Genomic DNA, 20,994 nt, shown 5'->3' with positions numbered 1-20,994 from the left:
AGCTTCTTGAGACTTACTACCCAATCCAGGATATAAATTCATATATTAAAAGATTCAAGGCTTTTGTTGAAGCCAATCATAAAAAGAAAGGATATGAGTGTTACTCTCATGTCTGTAATCGGTAGTTTACCATGTCAAGAGTGGAACTTCACAAATAAATATATTTTAACTTACATTTTAAGACATAAATATTGACATAAACAAGGTACATGATAATTGCTATGCACAGGCTATTACAATTGGCCATAGCTGCAAGTTCACCATGTATAATAATCAAGGGCGCCCGTAGGATTTTTCTTAGGGGGGGCACAGTCATACAATTATTATTATTATTATTGCTATTATTATTATTTCTATTATTTTGTTACTACTACTACTACTACTAATGTTTTTTTTTATTACATACATTTGTAATTTCCATATTCTGTATATCTATATACAGATAATCAATGTAAAATAAATAGACTGTAAGCTTAAATGTAGTCCTACTTAAAACAATAATAATAATAATAATAGTTGCTGTAATTTACGGTTTGTAAGTCATAGAAAATAATATTTTATGTTATAAAATATCGCTACAATTTTACCAATCGAATTACATTTACTTTTCCAGAAATCTCAGGGTTGGCCCCTCCCTGCGAGCGCCCTTGATAATAATACATGTTATGCACCCGCCCACAATTTTAATTTCAATAAATATCATTATTTTCACCAATTAAATTTCTGGCAATTTCAATTACATTGCGAGAGAAAAATCAAAGGACCTTGGTTGAGTTTGCTCAAAGCTCCGGGTTGGCTGAAAAAAATGAGAAGAAAAGCGAAGTTGTTCGTACAATGGCCTCTCCTCCCGCCAGAAAGGAAATTCCCGCTTCCACGGCCGTCGGTTGGTTCTGCTGATGGCGACCAACGAGTTCTCCGGAACTAACGAGGTCGTTGAGTAAACTGGAGGATTTTTGGAAAGCAAACACGAAGGAGACACGTCTCCGTACCTGATTGGGAGAATGTTCGTTCCCTGACCTCATCGATGGGAACTCGTTTGTTTGCAAGCAGAGCTCTTTCCGAGTAAAATGCTAACAATACTGAAGGTCCCACCAAGTACTTGTGTACACGTTATGAACTTTTTCTCGGGCTAAGAAGACTTTGTTTAACTACCTGTTTGGACAGGCTGCGTCTGAGTCTGCAGCTCCAATTATATCGTGTACTTCTTGGCGGACCTAATTATTATAGACTACACGCACTGCTGTTGATTTTGTTTATTTTGCGTTGGTTTTTTGCCACTTTTAGCTAATCGCGACAATGCACAATTATAGCTCTTGTCCAGTCTTACGGTGGGCGCTCTACATGCTGGAAAGGGAAGTGGGAAGTGGGGAAGCGACCAATCCAGCGCGATAAGAAACGCAGCAGCCTACAGTACACTCATCTCAATTGGTACTCAGGCAGTTTGTTTCTTTATATTGCAGAAGATGCAATTCAATCTACAGATGTATCAATATACGCTGTATAAAGCACTCCTTATTACTAACTTCGTTGCGACGTCATAACTCTCAACGTCACCGCTGTTGTCTGGTTGGTCTGCGGCGTATTCCCCGCTCCCCACTTATCTTACCAGCATGTAGGACGCCCGCCGTAAGACTAGACAAGGCCTATAACTATTAACAATCAATTCACAACACATTATCTGCATCTAATTTTGGTAACTAGTCAAATTGGGAAATTTGGAAAGTTAATGTTACTTATATATTGCTGATGTCGATGTGACGCTTTGAGGTTGGTGGGAAATATAGAGTCACTCGGGGAAATACGCCCAACTTTAATTTTGGTGGTTTATAGCTTCGCTAAATGAAGAAGTGTCGCAATAAAAAGGATGTCAAATGAAAGCTACATGTTTTGTTATTGTTACCTATAAGTTTTATTACTGTAAGTCATATAGCAAGAGAACCAGACAGAAATAAACAGATGAACGTCAATTTGGGCAAATCACCCCGTGTTCAGGGTAAAATGCCCGCCCATTAGGGGTAAAATGCCCAATACAAGAAACAATTGTTGTAATACTTGACATGAAAGGACATTTAAAGGAAAATAATACACAGTATTAACTGGAAGATTATTAACGTTTATTTCGTAAACAGAACATCATTTGTACAGACAAGCACAGCGTTTCTAACAACATTAATTTTGAATTTACCATATCCTCTTTTACTGTTTACATTTGTGAGAAATTGCATTGCACTTTGGAAACATGGACGTGAATTTGATACATATTTCATGCACTTACTACAACGATTACACTGGATCCAGTCACATTGTGGTCCTTTCTTGTCATAGTAATGCCCATGGGCATATTATATTTAATTTTTGTGGGCATATCACCCCACAGCTACAAGCAGAAAATTGAATTACTGGGTTGGCAACTCTGAGCACCATGCGGCAGATTCACTCTGCAGATATGTGTCCCTCACTCTTGATCTTTACACCAAATATGATCCAGTTTCTTTCTCTCTTGGGAATATTATTGCACACTGTTAATACAACAACGTCCAAAAATTATTACCTCAAAAATTGTCATCTTACCTCATGCAATTAACCCTGAATGGCTTCAGATTCTTCTCACAAGCTCCAAACCTGCTGCCTCGTCTCACCACGAAGGGCGCTTTCAAACAAGAGTCGCAGAGTTAGCACAACATTAACGTTGCGCGAGATACGAGGGGGTGGGCATTTAAACCCGATGGGCATATTCTCCCGAGTGACTCTATGTATCGCGTACTGTTATCATTCACACGCTGTTATTGTCACTAATGTAAATATTATAAATGTAATGTAAAGATTGGAGTAATTACTGCAAATGTCATAAATTTCACTATACCAATTAAACACTAGATCAAAGCGTCTCACAAAGTTACATCTCTGTTCTGGCCATCAAGAAGTAACGTGTGGGGACACTCTCTTCAACAGCTGCAGAGAAAAATAAGTTCTTACGGACACAAGAGGGCATATTGATGGATTGCTGAAATTTTATTTTTATTTCTTGAATGAGATTAATGTTGAGGAAAATTTCAATTAAAACATACTGCGGTTGATAGTTTACATAATACTTCTGCTCCATCTAAAGGCAAGAAATGAATACTTTTATGTAAATATTGAGATATGAAAGAAGTCAACAAAGAAAGCTAATTTTTATCCTTTACTCCAGTACTTCATCACTACCACTGGCGTCCGCATTTGGGAGCTGGTTTGGCTACAGCCTTTCAAGAATTGCGAGAAAATTTAAAAAATCAAATGCAAACAGAACAGAAACAGAACATTCATCTCATGTAATAAATGGTGTCTGAGAAATATTTTGGATTTTAAAACTACTAAAATAAATACTTACATTTTTTATATAAAGAAAATTTATTACCAAAACAAAGCTTAAATATTAGATTTTCATTTGTGGAAAATAGTATTGCACAAATGGTGACCGTTCACGTTTTCACATTACATTATTCTTGAAGCGCTCAGAAGTTACAGTTTGAGCATTGGCTTGATAGGGCAGCCCAGACGACAACTTTAGGTGAATGTAATGGCGTCTCATGAAGGTTTTGGGATTTTCCTATGCCCAGTATCGGCAGTTCTGTTTATTAACATACCCATTTATGTGAAAATTTGATTCATCAGAAAACGAAAATGGTAATGCTCAAACTGTAACTACTGAGCGCTTCAAGAATAATAGAATGTGAAAACATTAACGGTCACCATTTGTCCAATACTCTTTTCAACAAATACAAATTTAATGTTTAATCTTTGTTTTGGTAATAAATGTATATTTATACAAAAACATTAAGTATTAATTTCAATAGTTTTAAAAACGAAAATAGTATTTCTGAGACACCTTTTATTACATGAGATGAATGTTCTGTTTCTGTTCTGCTTGCATTTGAAATTTTCAATTTTCTCGCAATTCTTGAAAGACTGTAGCCCAACCAGCTCCCCCATGCAAACGACCGTGGTAGTGATGAAGTACTGGAGTAAAGGATAAAAAATTAGCTTTCTTTGTTGACTTCTTTCGTATCTCAATATTTACATAAAAGTATTCATTTCTTGCCTTTAGATGGAGCAGAAGTATTATGTAAACTATCAACCGCAGTATGTTTTAAATGAAATTTTACTCAACATTAATCTCATTCAGGAAATAACAATAAAATTTCAGCAATCCATCAATATGCCCTCTTGTGTCCGTAAAAACTTATTTTTCCCTGCAGCTGTTGAAGAGAATGTCGTTACACGTTACTTAGTCCTGGTGGCCAGAACAGAGATGTAACTTTGTGAGTGACGCTTTGATCTACTCTTTAATTCGTATAATGACATTTATGACATTTGCAGTAATTACTCCAATCTTTACTTTACATGCATCGTGGCTCGACATGCAATATTTCTTTTTGATTATATGTATTTGGTATGTGTATTATATATTGTAATGCTATATGTAACATACTATAGTTAAATAAAGTCGGAGGAAACGTTCACATTCATAGGAACTGAAGTCCTGGTATATTCTTAGGCACCAGGACAACAAGCGCATACCCTCGAATGTACGCGGGTGGAAGCGGACTTATTTCCTGGGGTCCCTCCTTTTAAAAAATTGATATGAATGGTGATAATATGAGATAGTTTCTTTATAGTTTTTGTTTTTAGTTCACTTTATGCGAATCCGCTAATCGGGATTGGACCTACAGAACACTAGAAGGACGGGAGCAGTCATTTTGACCGCTTTCAATTTTATTTTTTTACCATTTTTTTTTAACCTTCAGCGCAAAAATTCTGAAAGAACTTGACTTTTCCTTATTTTATACCTTCTCTCAATGGATGTAATCACTTTTTACAATTTTCCAAAACTAGGGGCTATGGGAGGTCTTTCCCTTAGAACGACGACGAGCGGTCATTTTAACCGCCATAAGAAAACCATTGGATAACGCGGCATTGCACACTTATGTTATTGTTATTATTATATTCTCTTTCTCTTCGTGTGTGTGTGTGTGTATATATATATATATATATATATATAATATTATACAAAAATATGGAAACACCTGCGAAGAAATGCCGGAATACTGTAGGTTCAGGACCGCCTTAAGATAATTATAAGCAATAAATAATAATAATAATAATAATATAGCTCTTATCGGGACAGGTATCTGAACTACTGTGTGATGTGCCTCCACCGGCGACACTACTACACTATCAGAGAGACCCTCGATGAAATATATAGTAGCACATTCCCTTTCTTTATTTTTTTCGATTCTTATTTACTTGTCATATGTCTGTGAAACTACGCGATGAATGGGAAAATGGGTTCTACAAAAGTTGTTTATGTTTGTAAAAGGAACAAAAATATTAAACAAGAAAATTAGGTTTCAATTTTTAAAAAATTAATTGACCTTCAAAGAACCTTGAAAATGACCCCTTACTAAAACATACATTATGGCAGTGGTTCCCAAAGTGTGCGCCGCAGCGCCCTGGAGCGGCCTGGCTTGCTTCCAGGGGCGTCGCGAGATGTTCCATATTTTCACTGAAACGACACTTATTCCAAATATGTGCTTATTTAGTACTTTTTACAAGTAAAATGTTTCTGAATTTGAAAAAAGGGTTTATTGTTTAACCTAACCACACTAAATGAGTGTTGCAAGTGTTAGATAGGAATACATTCTGATTTGGGCGCCGCGGAAAAACCTTGAAACACTAAGGGCGTCGTGAAACGAAGAAGTTTGGGAACTCCTGCATTATGGCATTCTCTTTCCAACTTAAAGTCTATTAACCTTTATTTGAAACATTTCTTTCGAAAATGCATCGTTTGCAAGATGTTTCGAGTTAGCAACTTAAATGGTCAACCCAGTGGCGGCGATTGGGGTTACAAAACTGGGGGTAAGGCGCCAAAACTGGGGTGGGCAAGGACAAGGACAGTTTACTTTCGCTTGGTAGATAAGGTTTAGCATTGTGGGGGGCAACTGCCTTCCTCACCCCCTAATTGTGGCCACTGGGTCCACCCTATATACATAAAGAGAGGGAGAGATACAGAAATACATCATTACTATTATAATTATTTATCCATGAAGAATTGTATCGCACAATTATGAAGTAATTATGTTGTGTTGTAACATGTCTTAACCATGACGCTATATTTACAGATGATACACCAAATAATATCTAATGGAGTTGTGAGGAATTGGGGTTCTACATTGATACTGCCAGGTATTAAGCTTATGGCTACAAGGCTTGGTCTTCCCGGCCAGAAGAAGATAAATCATAAGCAGATGTATTCTGTGTATATTCTTGCTATATAATGATTCAATGTACTTGAATGTTTCGGACATAACGTCCAGTTGTTTCCATTAAATGTGTTAATTGTTCACCGTCTGTTTTTTATCTTGTGCAACTTAGTATTAACCTACATTATTATGTCCTTCACTCCGAACCTATCAATTTGGCGCTATGGACAGTGAACAGAGGATTGACACAGGACAGTGAATAGAGGATTTGAAGGATTCTAATCGTAACGTCAGGATGACTTTATGAGTTTATCGGCACGGGATTATGACAAGTAAGATTTCATGTAGCAAATCAACAAGACGGTGTCTTACATGTCACATTTAAGTTTGCTAATTTTCTACACGCTTAAGCAAAAGCAATTTTCAGTTACACATCGTAACTTTCATACATGTCAGTGATTTTTATCAGTTAATGTAATTTGAAGTTTCAAAAACATGGCTCTCAACATTACATTCAGCGAATTTGTTGAAGAAAATGAAGATATCGAAAATTATTTCATGCGTTTTGATCAACTCTGTCTTGCCCAGAATGTGGCAAATGAAAGAAAGGCAGCAGTTTTATTAGTAGTCATTGGTTCTGAGGCTTTCGAAGTACTTCGCAATATTACGGCTCCTGAAATGCCATATAAGCTATCATATGCTGTCATTCACGACAAATTGGTGCAGCACTTCAGGCCCAAAACCAACAAGTTTACAGAGAGGTTCAAGTTTCGAAAATGTATTCAGTCTCAAGGAGAATCAGTTACTCAATTCGTAGTGACAATCAAACAACAAGCAGTCAAATGTGCGTATGAGCAGTATTTAGATGAAGCACTTGTTGAACAATTCCTTGTTGGTATACAGTCAGACAGTAGTACTAGAAAAACATTATTATCTGAAAGTGATCTTTCTTTTGCTAAATGTCAAGAAATTGCTTTGCATTGTGAGTTATTAGAACGAGAAGTTAAATTATTCTCGAATAAGTACAATACAGATTCTGTGACTTTTGCCACCAACTAAAGAACTTTGACCCGGATGATTCCAGATCACCACACAGGCCCTTCGACGAGTTCACGCTTGGGAGAAATGAAGCAGAACAGCCACAATCAACCTCAGAAATCAACAGATACCAGGCAAAATTCACACTTCCAGTGCGGCAACTGCACAAAGAATCACCCACAAGGTCTATGTCCGGCAAGAAACGCAACCTGTAGCTACTGCAAACGACAAGGCCATTGGAATATACGATGCAGAAGAAGCAGAAAGATAGAACCGTGAATATAACATCCAGTTCAACCTCACGGAACACAACATCCGATGAGTTGTCTACGTTCAGCTTCAACCATCTCAACACTGATGCGCTCAGTCATCATTCCACACTGGTTACTTCTACTCAACACATTTTGGAGCAGCAATTCAGTTCGGATAGCTTCATAATAAATCTCCAAATCAATAAGTGTATTGTTAGATGTGAAGTAGATACTGGGTCTGCTGTTACGCTTTTCAACGAAAAGTATTTTGACCAGTTTTTTCCACACTATGTTAAATCTAATTCCAGCCTACGATTACGAGGTGTAAACGAAGGATATGTACCTGTTACAGCACAAACATCCGTGAAACTATACTTAGACAATAGAGATTATACTTTACCTGTCTTTCTCTGTCAGGAGAAACTTTTATATCCATTGATCGGTCGTACATGGTTGGACATTATTCAACCATCTTGGAGGCGATTATTAGTTACAGCCAGTGTTCTTTCAACTAACACCGTAGAAGGTACTATTACTAACGCTGGTGCCGACGACCTAAGGCGAGAAATTTCTTCTAGATACGAGAAAATCTTTGATGGTGAAGACCAAGCGCAGATGTATTCTGTGTATATTCTTGCTATATAATGTTTCGGACTTAACGTCCAGTTTCTATTAAATGTGTTAATTGTTCACCGTCTGGTTTTTATCTTGTGCAACTTAGTATTAACCTACATTATTATGTCCTTCACTCCGAACCTATCATACATAGTAGCTTTGAAAAATCTTAAACGTGTGACGACACTTTCTTCAATAGTTACAGGGAAGAATCAGTTTTCGCAAACAGAAAAAGGAGTGCTGATGGATTACACAAATTATATTCGTATTTCCTGAGTAAGATTAATGTTTAGAAAGATTTATATTAAAACATACTGCTGTTGCTGATTTACGTAACACTTCTGCTCCATCTGTAGGCAGGAAATGGAGTCCTTTCTGTACATTTTGAGATAAGTGAACAAAGAAAGCTAGTTTTGTATGCTTTGCTCTAGTACTTCATAACCACCATATACAGGAAGGAAGCTGATTGGGCGATAGCCTTTCACGAAGTTGTGAGATTTTTTTAAAAATTTCAAATGCAAGTAGTAAAGATATCGGAAAAAACAAAGCCCTCCCCATAATAAAACGCCGTTATTATTTTTGTCTTTGAACAACTTGTAAACCAAGGTTGAGAATGACAATTACTAATTATTTTATTGTCTATCCCCGCTTAGAATCGCAACTATGTAATGCCCACCTTTACAAGTCCATCCCACACCGGAAAGAAGTCCTGCGTACGCTTGTGAACACTACTATTTCAAAGATAGTTCGGGGAGAGGGGGATTTGAACCCCAAAACCCATTCCATTTGTTGAGTGTACAGGTAATTTAACTATATAATCCATTTGAATTTGTTTCTAAGTCCACTTATGCACAGAAAGGCTAATCGGTACTGCACCTACAGTTTGAATTGGACCATGTACTTCCACCGTCTATCAAACGCGGGTTCCTTTGATTACAAGACAACGACGCTACCTCTACGCCATCTGGGAGGCCCTCCAAAAACAACAATTCAACAGGAAATATCAATACCGATTTCCAAATCATCCCCTGTTCTTTCAGGCAAGAAATTTGAGAAATGTAATTTTACAATGGAACCGTTCTAGAAGAAAGTTCCACCACATGCAATCGAGCCAAATGGAGTGGGAACAGCCCTGCCCTCTAGCGTCGGAAAGGAAAATTAAAATTTTTAATTCATAATTCTTGCAGGGAAAGTTATAAAGTTTCGAAAATTCATATCATTGGAAGAATTAATGAAGAACTTTATAAAGAGGCAATTCGGGGGAATTTTCTTTTGCGGGATAATGGCGAGTTGGTGGTGGATGGAAGAAGAAGAAGTGAAATTTCAATAGGTTGGGACTAAAGAAAAGAGAGGAAACGACGGAAGAAAGGAACGTTCGGTTTCATAGGGACAAGATACTCTTCCTTCATCTAACCTTCTTAAAGATACTGTGGTCTAATCTAAGGCTTTGTTTCATCTTGAAACGATTGGAAGTTAACAAGGGGAAACTTTTTTCATTAAGTATTCAACTTTTGTCAAAATGAATTATAGCTAGCTTAATTTCATTGGTAGCAAATCGTTTCAATCCGAGCTAATTTCCCTTTTCTCAAGTTATCTTCTTTTGAGTGCCTTATCGATATTTTCCGACATTGCTGAACACTTCTACACATTGTCCCGGAAATCTCTGTCCCAGTAATGACTAGAGGGAGCTCGACCAATGAATGATGAAATTAGAAGTAAGTACATGTAGGTGGAAACGCAGCTGCATCTATACTCTGTCCCGAGTATCTCTGGAGCGAGCGAACGAAATCAAGTCTCTTTTCAAGTGGTAACTCGAGAGGGCTCGACCAATGAACGCGTGAGAGGGAAATGAGTGCAGCTACCAGCTGTTTGCAGTAGCGTGCACTGTTTTGCTCCGCCAACTCGCTTTCTCCCCTTCTCTTCCGTTATGCGCGGCCTTGCTCCACAGTTTCAGAGTGCAGTTTCCTGAAAGTACGCTGGCTTGAGAGGTAAAACGCAGTGATGTAAAATCAGATGATATTTGATTTATGTCGACCTCCGTGGTGGAGTGGTTATCACAACGCTACGACGCAATGGGTCCCGGGTTCGAATCCTGACCTGAGCATAGGTGTTCTTTATGAATGTATTCATCAGTTTCATCATATCATCACTCATTCTCATCTTCCCAATAAGCCAAAATTGGCTGAAAAGCTAAGTAAAATAAATCAAGTCAATCAACGAAAAGAGCTTTGCAGAAATGCAAGAACAAAATTGTATTTATTCATTACGAATTTCTATTATAAACATATTTCTCATTCCATTATTCAATGGAGCACTTTATAGACAAAAATTGCCACCGCCTTCGTCAGTCCCATTCCGACGCTGCATCACAGTAAACAAACCTAAATAATTGAAATTATAATTAACATCGAAGTGAATTCTGTATTGAAATAATTCACTCTGTGCATTGTTCATTGTTGTTTAATACGTAATGGATTAACACAATCGCATAAAACTATTGAACACAAGTTGGAATTAAACTAACATTGAAGGAAATAATAAAAATAAATCAAATTTTTAAAAATGGTTCATATCATTAACCATTATGTATTTAGTACATTGTTTATTAATCGTAACGACAGTGTTTCCATCCATCAAGTAGTCTACTTTCCGAGTATGAGTCCCGGGCTGGGTATGGGTGTTTTTTGTGAATGTTCCTTCATCAAATTCATCTAATCATCACTTACTGTATATATCTAGTTTTGGACAAGTTCTAGTTATGCATTGAATATCCTGAATTGAATGAGTTCTATGTATCGAGCTTTCGATAATATCTATCTCTGTCTTCGATATCCTGAACTAGATGAGTTATAGATATCCACTTTTCGTGTCCTCCCGTTTCGCCTTATTGCGTTTTCACCTCCCCCATTAGAATTTCAAATGATTTATGTGACACGAACTTCCTAAGGCGAAAAGGGACATCCCATTTTGCCTTATCCTGTTTCGCCTATTACACAGATAATTTCCCACCTGGGAATATTATCGACTTGAAGGGTAATTCATAAAAGTAGCGCAGAGCTTGTGATGTTGCCTACCTTGGCTCCCATTGTCCTGTCGGTTAGGTTAGGTTAATAATACATTAATAATAATGACCCTTCATGTCGATAATATTCCCTGATGGGAAATTTTTTGAGTGTAAGGCGAAACAGGATAAGACGAAATGGGATGTCCCGTTTCGCCTTAGAAAGTTCGTGTTACATAAGTCATTTGAAATTCTAATGGGGGAGGTGAAAACTCAATAAGGCGAAATGGGATACGGCGAAACGGGATAAGGCGAAACGGGCTGTAATCCCACTTTTGGACAAGATCTAGCTGTATAATGAATATCCAAAATTGGGTAAGTTTTAGATAACCAGTTTTGGACAAGATTTAGCAACGTACCTACTGTCAGAATTGGATGAGATTATTGATAGGCCATGTATTAGATATCTAGAATTAGTCGAGTTTAAGATATCCAGTTATGGACATCTAATAGATGTCAAATGGATAATCTTAATATTAATGGATTTGATTTGGACAATGTGGATATCCAATGGATATCCCTTGGAGATTTGTGCTACATGAGAATTCTCTGAATGTTAGTGACAATGGTTCTTTATTAGCATGAATAGTAATTGGACATTGTCTAGTGCTTTTAATTATAGTTAATGTCCAATTAATATTGCATGCTAAAAAAAAATTGTCACTGACGTTTAGTGTAGATCGAAACTACGACAGACCTATGGCAGAAGGGGGAACAAGTGTGGAATGAAGAACTAAGAATTCAGTAGAACAACGTAACATTACTGCACAAAGAATCAAATTGGATACTGAGGAAAAGAAAACAAGCATGTGTCATGGCAATGTCACACATTTACTACAAAAAATAAAATAGATCTTCATATGCAGATCGCATCTCCTATGTTAAATTACTAAATGAATTCTCATGTGATAAACTTCAACGAAGACGCGAAATGGCTGACCATATGTTACTATACAAACTTAATAACGGTATACTTGAGTGTGAAAATCTCTTACAGTTGATAACCTTTAATGTCGATTATAAGATATTAAGAGCAAGACAACCATTTTACTTCAATAAATCAAACACAAAATTCCATCAAAATTCTCTAATCATTAGATTAGATTGTCTCGAATGCAATTGAATTGGATTTTGCTTTTAATATTAAAACTTTTTACATAGTTTAAACAATATTTTAGATATAATATACAAATAAAACAGATCCAATTTTAGAGTGATATATTTATAGTCTCAAATATAATTTGTAGCTTTAATCTCATATATTTATAATCAAAATTATATACATATAAATGAATTCAAATTTGAACCTTGCTTTGCATTGATTATTGCTGTTTCTCATTTAAACAGTGGTATTTGTATACATTATGAAACATTACTGTGATGTTTCAGGTATATTTCAGCAATGTAAGAATGTCCGCGAATCTAACATAGCATTTGTAATGTTACAGAAACATGTCAGTGTAACATTACAGAAACGTGTCAATGTAACATTGCAGAAACATGTCAGGGGAACATTACAGATACATTTCCGTAAGATTTTGTGATATTTCAGTTATATTACAGTGATATTTTTTTTACATTACGGTTATATTGAATGGAATCAGTACTGTATTCATGAATGTCATATTTAAGGGGGGCTTATTGGGGTTAAGCACTTTTATTTCAATATTAACTTGTAAATCATTTCCTGAAAATAGAATTCACAATGTTTGAAACCTAATTAGGAATGATATTTAATTATATTTATTTTACCTCTCATCAAATGACCACGTATCTCAATTGCTACAATTATTCTCGACGGGAGAAAAAGTGCATAAAGTACGAAATACACATTCATTCACACCAGACAACAGTTACAACTAAAAAAAGAAAAATACTCGTACTCGCCACCAAATCCTAAACTACCTTAAAATTTGTATAAAGTTTTACATGCAATAATAAAGCTCTCCGTTGTTTGTTGCACCCTGTCACAAAGAAGGTTGGATTTGAGTGATGTGATCAGCATAATGCTCCCGTCCCATTTACCAATAGATGAGAGGCTGGAAGCATATAGAGCATTTTAGTGTTGTATGAAATTCATTCATGATTCTATGAGTCACTGTCATCTGAAAATTCTACTCTAATGTCATATCTGTATGAATGACAACATTTTTTATGGACAGAATACATGCTCCACATGCATGGTTTTCAACCTATGTGGTGTCCGAACTTTCAGAATTACACAGCAATATTCCAAATGAATTTCAAACATCACAAATTGAGCACATACCTTCAAATATAACTTTCGGATACTAAAATTTACTATGTCACATTCTGTCACTTTCGATGAAAACATCTGGTACATGTGTAGGTTAAAGTACATTTTATTTCATATCATTACAAAAGAATCAAGAGGCTATCTGAGCCTTTTATGTCAAATAAAAATTCAAAATGAATGTAATAATTAAATAGCAAACTTGAATGGTTGTAATTTAACAAAACCTTGTACATACGTAGCTACTGGAAATTCTTTACATTTTAGATTCTAATAATATTAATTCTGAAATATAATGTACTATTCTGTAAACACCTTACTTGAAACTTTTTGGAGTTCAATTAGAAGTCCTTATAAGTAACTTAAATTGGCATTTTTTTAAGTTGCTTAGAATATCCTACATACTTACATAATTGGAGAAATGTAGATACACATTGACCACAAAATAAATTCAGTAAATGAACCAGTAACCAGAACTGGGAAATAAATATCAATTCACAAGTGTAAAATGGAGACAAGCTAAACTTCAGTAATTTTTAGGTAGTAACAATACGAATAATATAAATGAATAATAACTAAAGATGTATAAATCAATGAAAAGTTTTGACATTATTTATAATATTATATTGTGTAGTGTGTATCAGAGGTTGTGGTTACTAGTTACAAAAAGTAATTCTCTAAATGTTACTTGTGAGCAATTTTCATTACATTATAATTATTACTTCATTTCTATTAATTTTTAATCATTTATATTTCACACTTCTTTGTCTTTCAACGTTGTTATGGTGGTTAGTATGGGTTGGTCAGTTTCAGAATACATTGAGAAATTGAATTAAGCATCATTGATTTCTGGTTCGAAACTCTGGTAGAAGCACGTTGCAGTGATAAGGATCCCATTTTGTAGGTCCAGTCCCGATTAGCCTATTTGTGCATAAAGTGGACTTAAAACATCAATTCAAAGAACCAAATAAATATAAATAAGCTTACTTTGATACATTTTTTACACCAGCGAGTGATCAGACACTATCCATGTCACCATTGAACTCTAAAAAATTTACATGCATGACTTCAAAGAAAAATTATTATAAAAACAATATTTTTTCATAAAATATATTCTTTATTTGTCTAAATTTGTCAAAATACAATTGCTTCAGTTCTGTTGAGAAGTATTTCATTGCCGGTTTTCCGATATAACCTCATGTTGGAGTGCAGTAACATTCACATTTTTCTGAAAGGAAATATTGTCATATAATATCAATTCTGTTCAGAATTTTCATTTCAATAAACAATATTTTGCACAAGGAAAAAAAAGCAAACCAGGTTTTTGATATTTCGGGATTGCGTATCTGCTCTACAAGACTTCAAATTTTATCACCCTTTAATTTTCTTTCTAAAAATTGCATTCCATTTTCAGTGCATGTCCAAAAACAAAGAACTATACTACTGCGTGCTTGCCAATCATGTAAAAAAAGGCTATCTTTCCTTTACTTGCAAAACGTCTCTGTTGAGGAAAAATGGCAGATTGGAGCCCACAGCAGATATCTATAATGTGCTGTACATCATGGAGAATATGATGCTAGAGTTCACTTTGAAACTATCACAATCATGAATCCAGTACAATCTCATTTATAAATCATTTGTTTCTGTAACTACAGTGTAAATTTGTTAGTTTGTATCAAGGCAACATGTTTTGATGACTTTTGTGCATAAAATATGCAAATTAGCTCATTTCTCGTTACGTATAGATCGTTATTACATGTTTCCTGTCACTTCTGAGTTTGCCCTGCACAAGCCACTCTGTCACATTAGACAACTCTTGCTTCATAGAATTTTTGACATTCTTTCTTTCATCACTGCAGCCATTTGGTTTGATTTTAACTACAAGCCTATGTATGGAAAGCCCTCTTCAAGGGAAGGTGGATGGGAGAATCTCTCACCTTTGATTGTAAAGAAGGAGTAGAAAGAATCAAGCATTGTATTTCACTTTCAATCTAAAAAATTACACCCTAAAACAATTTTTGTCGGAGTTAAAAGCATATATTTTTTTTAAAATATCTGTGATTGAATTAATTTTTAGCATAAAAACAAGTAAATATTACCAATGTTTTACCTCTTCAAACTTAATAATAAGAATTGAACCACAAATGATCTAACTCTAGTATATTAAACTTTTATTGTGTCATAGTTTTGAATTATTGTAACTTTCTTGCGAAAGAAACTAATCTTAAATCACCCATAAAATGCTTAATTATTGCTATATCTGCATGAAAACTAATTGTTGAAGTCATAAACATCTTAGCCTTGAAGAAAATTACAAAGCAACATCAAGAATTTACATTTTTCATGTCAGCACCATTAGTTTTTTTATAAAAGTAACCTCGGAGAATGCTGTAAAACCGATTGTGTTTTTGGCAAGAAAAATGCTTTTACGTCATATTATTTGCTCAGAACTAGCAAAAAGATTTTTAGTGAATGATCAATATGTTATGTAACATTCAAATCATTAATATTAGTGAAAATCAGTGTTGCCATCTACTTTTTTTTAGAAAATTTCTCGGTATTCCGCAGAAAAGAATGTCATGTTTCATCTTTCTTTTAACATGCCAAGTTAAATACAATATCTGCAACTTGTGCAATCGTGCAGTATCATAATTACATTTTAACCTTTTATTTATTTTTTGTCAATAATATACTAGTTCTACCTACCTAGTTACGAAGAAATGATGAATAAAGTATATGGAGGGCATCACAAGCCTCATGAGAAACAAAACTCTACAAGACTACATGAGAGAGAGAGATGATTAACATAAGTGAGTAACCTAACAAGTGATTAAGAGAGGAATATAATTAGGAATTAAGTTTTCTCACAGAAAAAAAATACCCCTGTGGTGATTGATGGCTGGAAATATTGGAAAGCTAGCTTTGCACATTAACTACCTAACCTGATAAGTAGCATGAAAAATGAAAGTATACAACAAAATCTCTTCTGATTTTGCATGTATTTCATAACAAGAATTCCTCACATTATAGTGGATAATGAGACAGGTCAAAATAATTATATAAGCACTAGCTTGATAGCTTGGCATAGCTAGTCATTTTTTTATACAGTAATATACACTTTCTAGTCATGGCACTGTGACACTACTAGTAGTAATGACATACTGTCACTTTCAGAGTGCTGTGTTTTTTTAAAGCCAGTAACATGTCTGTTTTGTTTATAATTGCACTTCAATGTAAATAGAATTTTTATTATGACTTGTATGTTTATTTGATCTATTATCAAAGGTTTTTTCATAGGCTAATTTTATTCTTGATAGCTTGTGCAACCAAAAGAGAGCTGATCTAACAAGTATTGAGTTTGGCGAATGTTGTAGATTCCATATTTAAAACAAATTCTAACAATTATAAACAACAAAATTAAGTTAGCAAAATAATCGTGCCAAACAGTAACTTATTTTTTTCGTCCACTTCAAAATCTCGAAATTCTAATGCATCAATATTCCATCCCGTATCCTAAACTTAGAATTTGAATTATAAAAACACCATACAACATTATGCTGTGATCCTCGGTATTGGGCTGGCGTTTGAATCGCCACATAACCAGCTAGGGACAGCTTAGCAACTTGGATATACATGCTAAGAGTAAACCTTACCTACCTAACCTAGTGACCTATTCATCTAATAGCAGAAATAAACAAAACTTAAAAAGCCTAATTTATTCCCATGTTTATTTCTGTCATTATATGCACAGGTGAGTAGGTTAGGCAGCCCATGTTTGGTGTTGTTATCATATATATCCAAGCTGCTTAATTTAGCTGTTGCTACCCACTAGCCACAGTAAGACTAAAAAAATGCATGACTGTGGCTGTGGTGCTGCCCTAGACTTACATTTCGTAACGATGTCACAGAAAAAATTAGTTTATTCGTAATTTGTATTAAATAGAGGCTCTGTATGAAACAACTTAAATGGTATTCTACGCCTCTTCACTACGAACAGGGAAGTGAGAAATAACATTTTTTTAAAAAGAAGATGATAAATTTTGTTCAAAATTTAGGGGGGGGGTCATATACCGTAAACGAAAACTATACAGCTATTTTTAACAGTAAAAACATGCAGGGAAGCACTTTGCTTCTCGACCATTCACTTTTGCAATACACACAACGCAGGCAACTTATTTCTCGCGATTATAGTTTCGTGAGGTGTGAGAAGTTCAGTGCTTCTTTACGTTCATGTATTTTAATTATCAAACAAAACGAAATACTTCTTTAAACGGTGGCTTGAAACTACCTTGTTCCACTTCCACTTTTTCACACACGTTACACAACACAGACTAAATATATAGCGTGCATAAGTATAACACAATTAAATACACTCATTACAGCATTATCAATGTCTCTTTGGTATTAAGAAAAATCAACATTATTCTTCATAAAATGTGCACGACTCCAGGTCAGCGTCGAAGGTAAACACAACATGGCGGCCACAGAAAATGTCCCGGATGGCAGCCACGCAAGCGTGATGACTGAATCCAACGTTTCAAAATATTTCTGAAACATTCCTCCGAGTTGTAAGAAAGACGATACGTTGCAGAAACTAGACAATGAAACGAAAACATTGCAATGTTTCAGAAACAAAACTGGGACTTCGTGTGATGCTTTCTGTAACGTCAACGAGACACCAGAATGTTAGAAACCTAAATGAAAGATTGCAATATTTCTGAAATATGTCTGAAACTTGGTGTGCTGTATGGGAAGACATTGCGCAGAGCAGACAATCTGTAAAGATGGACGAGCAATTTGAAGAATGTTGTAGGAGAATTACTGCTTTGTGATTTTATTGAAAATTAAAAATAGAAAAGTATTTAGTATAGATTGGCTCGAAAATAAATATGGCAATCAAAGCGTACCGAACAAGCTTTTTAATTAACTCGCATATGCATATTCATACATGAGATCCGCAGGATTCATTCACATTTTTTTTAAAAAAATCAAACATTTAATTTAATACACTTGTAATTTGTAATAATAAGGATTTTCATTTTCGGCTAATCATATTTGTCACGTACACATCTCATCGCTTTGCATAAATACCTAAATATTAATGAATTGAACCCGAATGAACGGCACGTCATCTCTTTCCTTTCTTTACCGAGAAACTAACAAAAACAGCCAACGCTCGGAAACCACAGACAAAAAACTCTCCTTTGCAAACACACTTTGCTCTGATTGGCTGTTCCACAAAATCCAGTAGCAATTAGAACATGTCCTATTCCTCCAAACCAGTCAAGCAGACAGCCAGTCAGCCATCACATCCGGGCAGGTAGCCAGTTCATCGCCAACTAACTGATATTTCAGTTCCGTGTGATTCTGTCTTAATACGTGGAAGTGAGGTTGACGTTTGGGTGCCTCACTAGAAGGTCAACCCTTACACCACAATTAGAATAAATATAGGTCAAAGCATAAGACAACGGGTAATGTCCAATCGTAGCGTTCTACTCTGTAGAACGGGGGATCGAACCAATGGGGGAGTAGCTCATCCCATAAATTTCACCACTTGATTGTCGCGATGGCCCCTACAGGGGCTAGATACGAGGTAACTGACCTAGCTTAAATAAAGGACATAACAGTTGTTTTATCCCAACCATTCTGACTGAGAATGGCAGGTCGAGGAATAATGATAACTCACCCTGTTCCATATCGTGCAGCACCTATCTCCCCTCGTCTTCACCTGTTAGAAATCATCAATCAGAAAGCCCATCCCCCCCCCCCCGATCCTGCTTCTTTTGTCACTTTGCTTCGCCTTGACTCACCTTTTCCCAAGGTCGCCGTCTCGCCGCTTCCTGTCGCAACACGTCTTTCTCAACAAAATCCAACTGCAGGGCTGGACAAGTTAGAACAAGTTTGTGCAAGATTATACACGATATCGAGCTGGGATGTCACGATCCTCCCCTTACAAAACAATTTCCGAAATTGAAATTGGAAAATCTAAATTGCCTGCCATTCCCCAATTAATGAAATTAGAAGGAATTTTATTACATAAATGTACAGAACAAAAATTAGACACAATTAAAACTCACAAGGCGTTACATATGGGAATGATTCCATTTGCCACACACGCTGGTAGTAAACCTGGGATGTTACGCAATTAACGCTACAGAAGACAAAAAATGTAAATTAGTATTAATTAAAATATAAAATACGTTGCACAATTGTATTGTCTTTGTATTTTTGGTTTACGTCGCACTTCTTCTACTTTTACGTATTCGCGACGACGAGTGCTGATTAGATTAAATTGATGAACGGACATTCACATAGAACAGGACTCGAACCTGGGCATTCCGGTGGCGACACCTTACACTGCGAGAGACGAAAATGAACATTTTGTAGGGACAGTGAAGTTGCATTTATCAGTAGGCGTATTGATTTTGTGTACATTTGTTTAGTTAACAAGTTTCCTTGTACATTAGGTGACGGAATGGTTGATTAAGGGCAACTGCTCCCACCTGGCGACGTGATTTATTCCATTACAATATAGCCATAATATTTAAAATTGTTTTCTTGGAGGAAAATCAGCCAAATCCAGAAATTCGTATTTTCTTTCCTATTCTGAACTAATATCGAGGCAATTACATTGTTGAAAGACTTAACGAGAAAGAGTACCTCAATTGGAGAACGCATCGAGGGACTCGAAAACCCAAAACGCTCGACCGATCTCTACAGGAACCCGGAGAACTGCCAGATGGAAAATTTCGAATTAAGCTATGCTTGGAAACGCCCCTCCCACCAGTTCCCGCCCTCCACCCTCCGTGGGGACTCCCTCGGAGCAAAAATCACTTGGAGCTTTGCCTGAAGCCCGCCATCACCGCTGAGTCGCATGTAATTGCGTTCATTTCCCTTCTTATCTCCGGGTTCTCTCTCCTTTGCTTTTATTTGTGCTTCGACGTCGATGTTCCCATTGTCTGCGTCTCGTACCAGTGGGTTTCGAAGGAAGTAAAAAATATTGAGTATATGCAGGGTGTCCCAAAAGTTCCGCATTGTGGTACGAGGGGAAGTCAGTAAATAGGTCACAAACTGATCTGGGATAGCTGAAAATAGTAGCGAGTAGTTTCCGAAGGCGTCATTAGATGGCAGCACAATCCAGCTTGATAATATTGAGTTAGCAGTCGCTAGATAGCAGACGCACGCATGCGTAGGTTTGTTTAAAATGGCGACCGTACTCGAGGACTGTACGTAGAGATGGCACGGGTGGAGGAGATGATACGAGCTGACAGGCGACGATAGACAGCATAGCATCTGCAATAAGATGCTCTCAAGGTTTAGCCTACAGCATAATGCATGATTGTTTGGTAGCAAAAGTTTCGCGGATGAAGAAGATGTTAAACGTGAAGTGCGACTGTGGCTGGGACATCAGTCCAAAGACTTTTATGGGGTAAGTGTATCAATGTTGGTGGAGATTATGTTAAAAATAAAAACGGCTTTGAAGTAACAAACCCTTAGTGTTTTTTTTTTTTAAAAAAAAACGTTTGTGACGTA

The sequence above is a fragment of the Lepisma saccharinum genome, chromosome 4 (genome assembly GCF_977018435.1).
Source record: "Lepisma saccharinum chromosome 4, izLepSacc3.1, whole genome shotgun sequence".
Taxonomy (NCBI): Eukaryota; Metazoa; Arthropoda; class Insecta; order Zygentoma; family Lepismatidae; genus Lepisma; species Lepisma saccharinum.
This window is presented reverse-complemented; position numbering follows the sequence as displayed.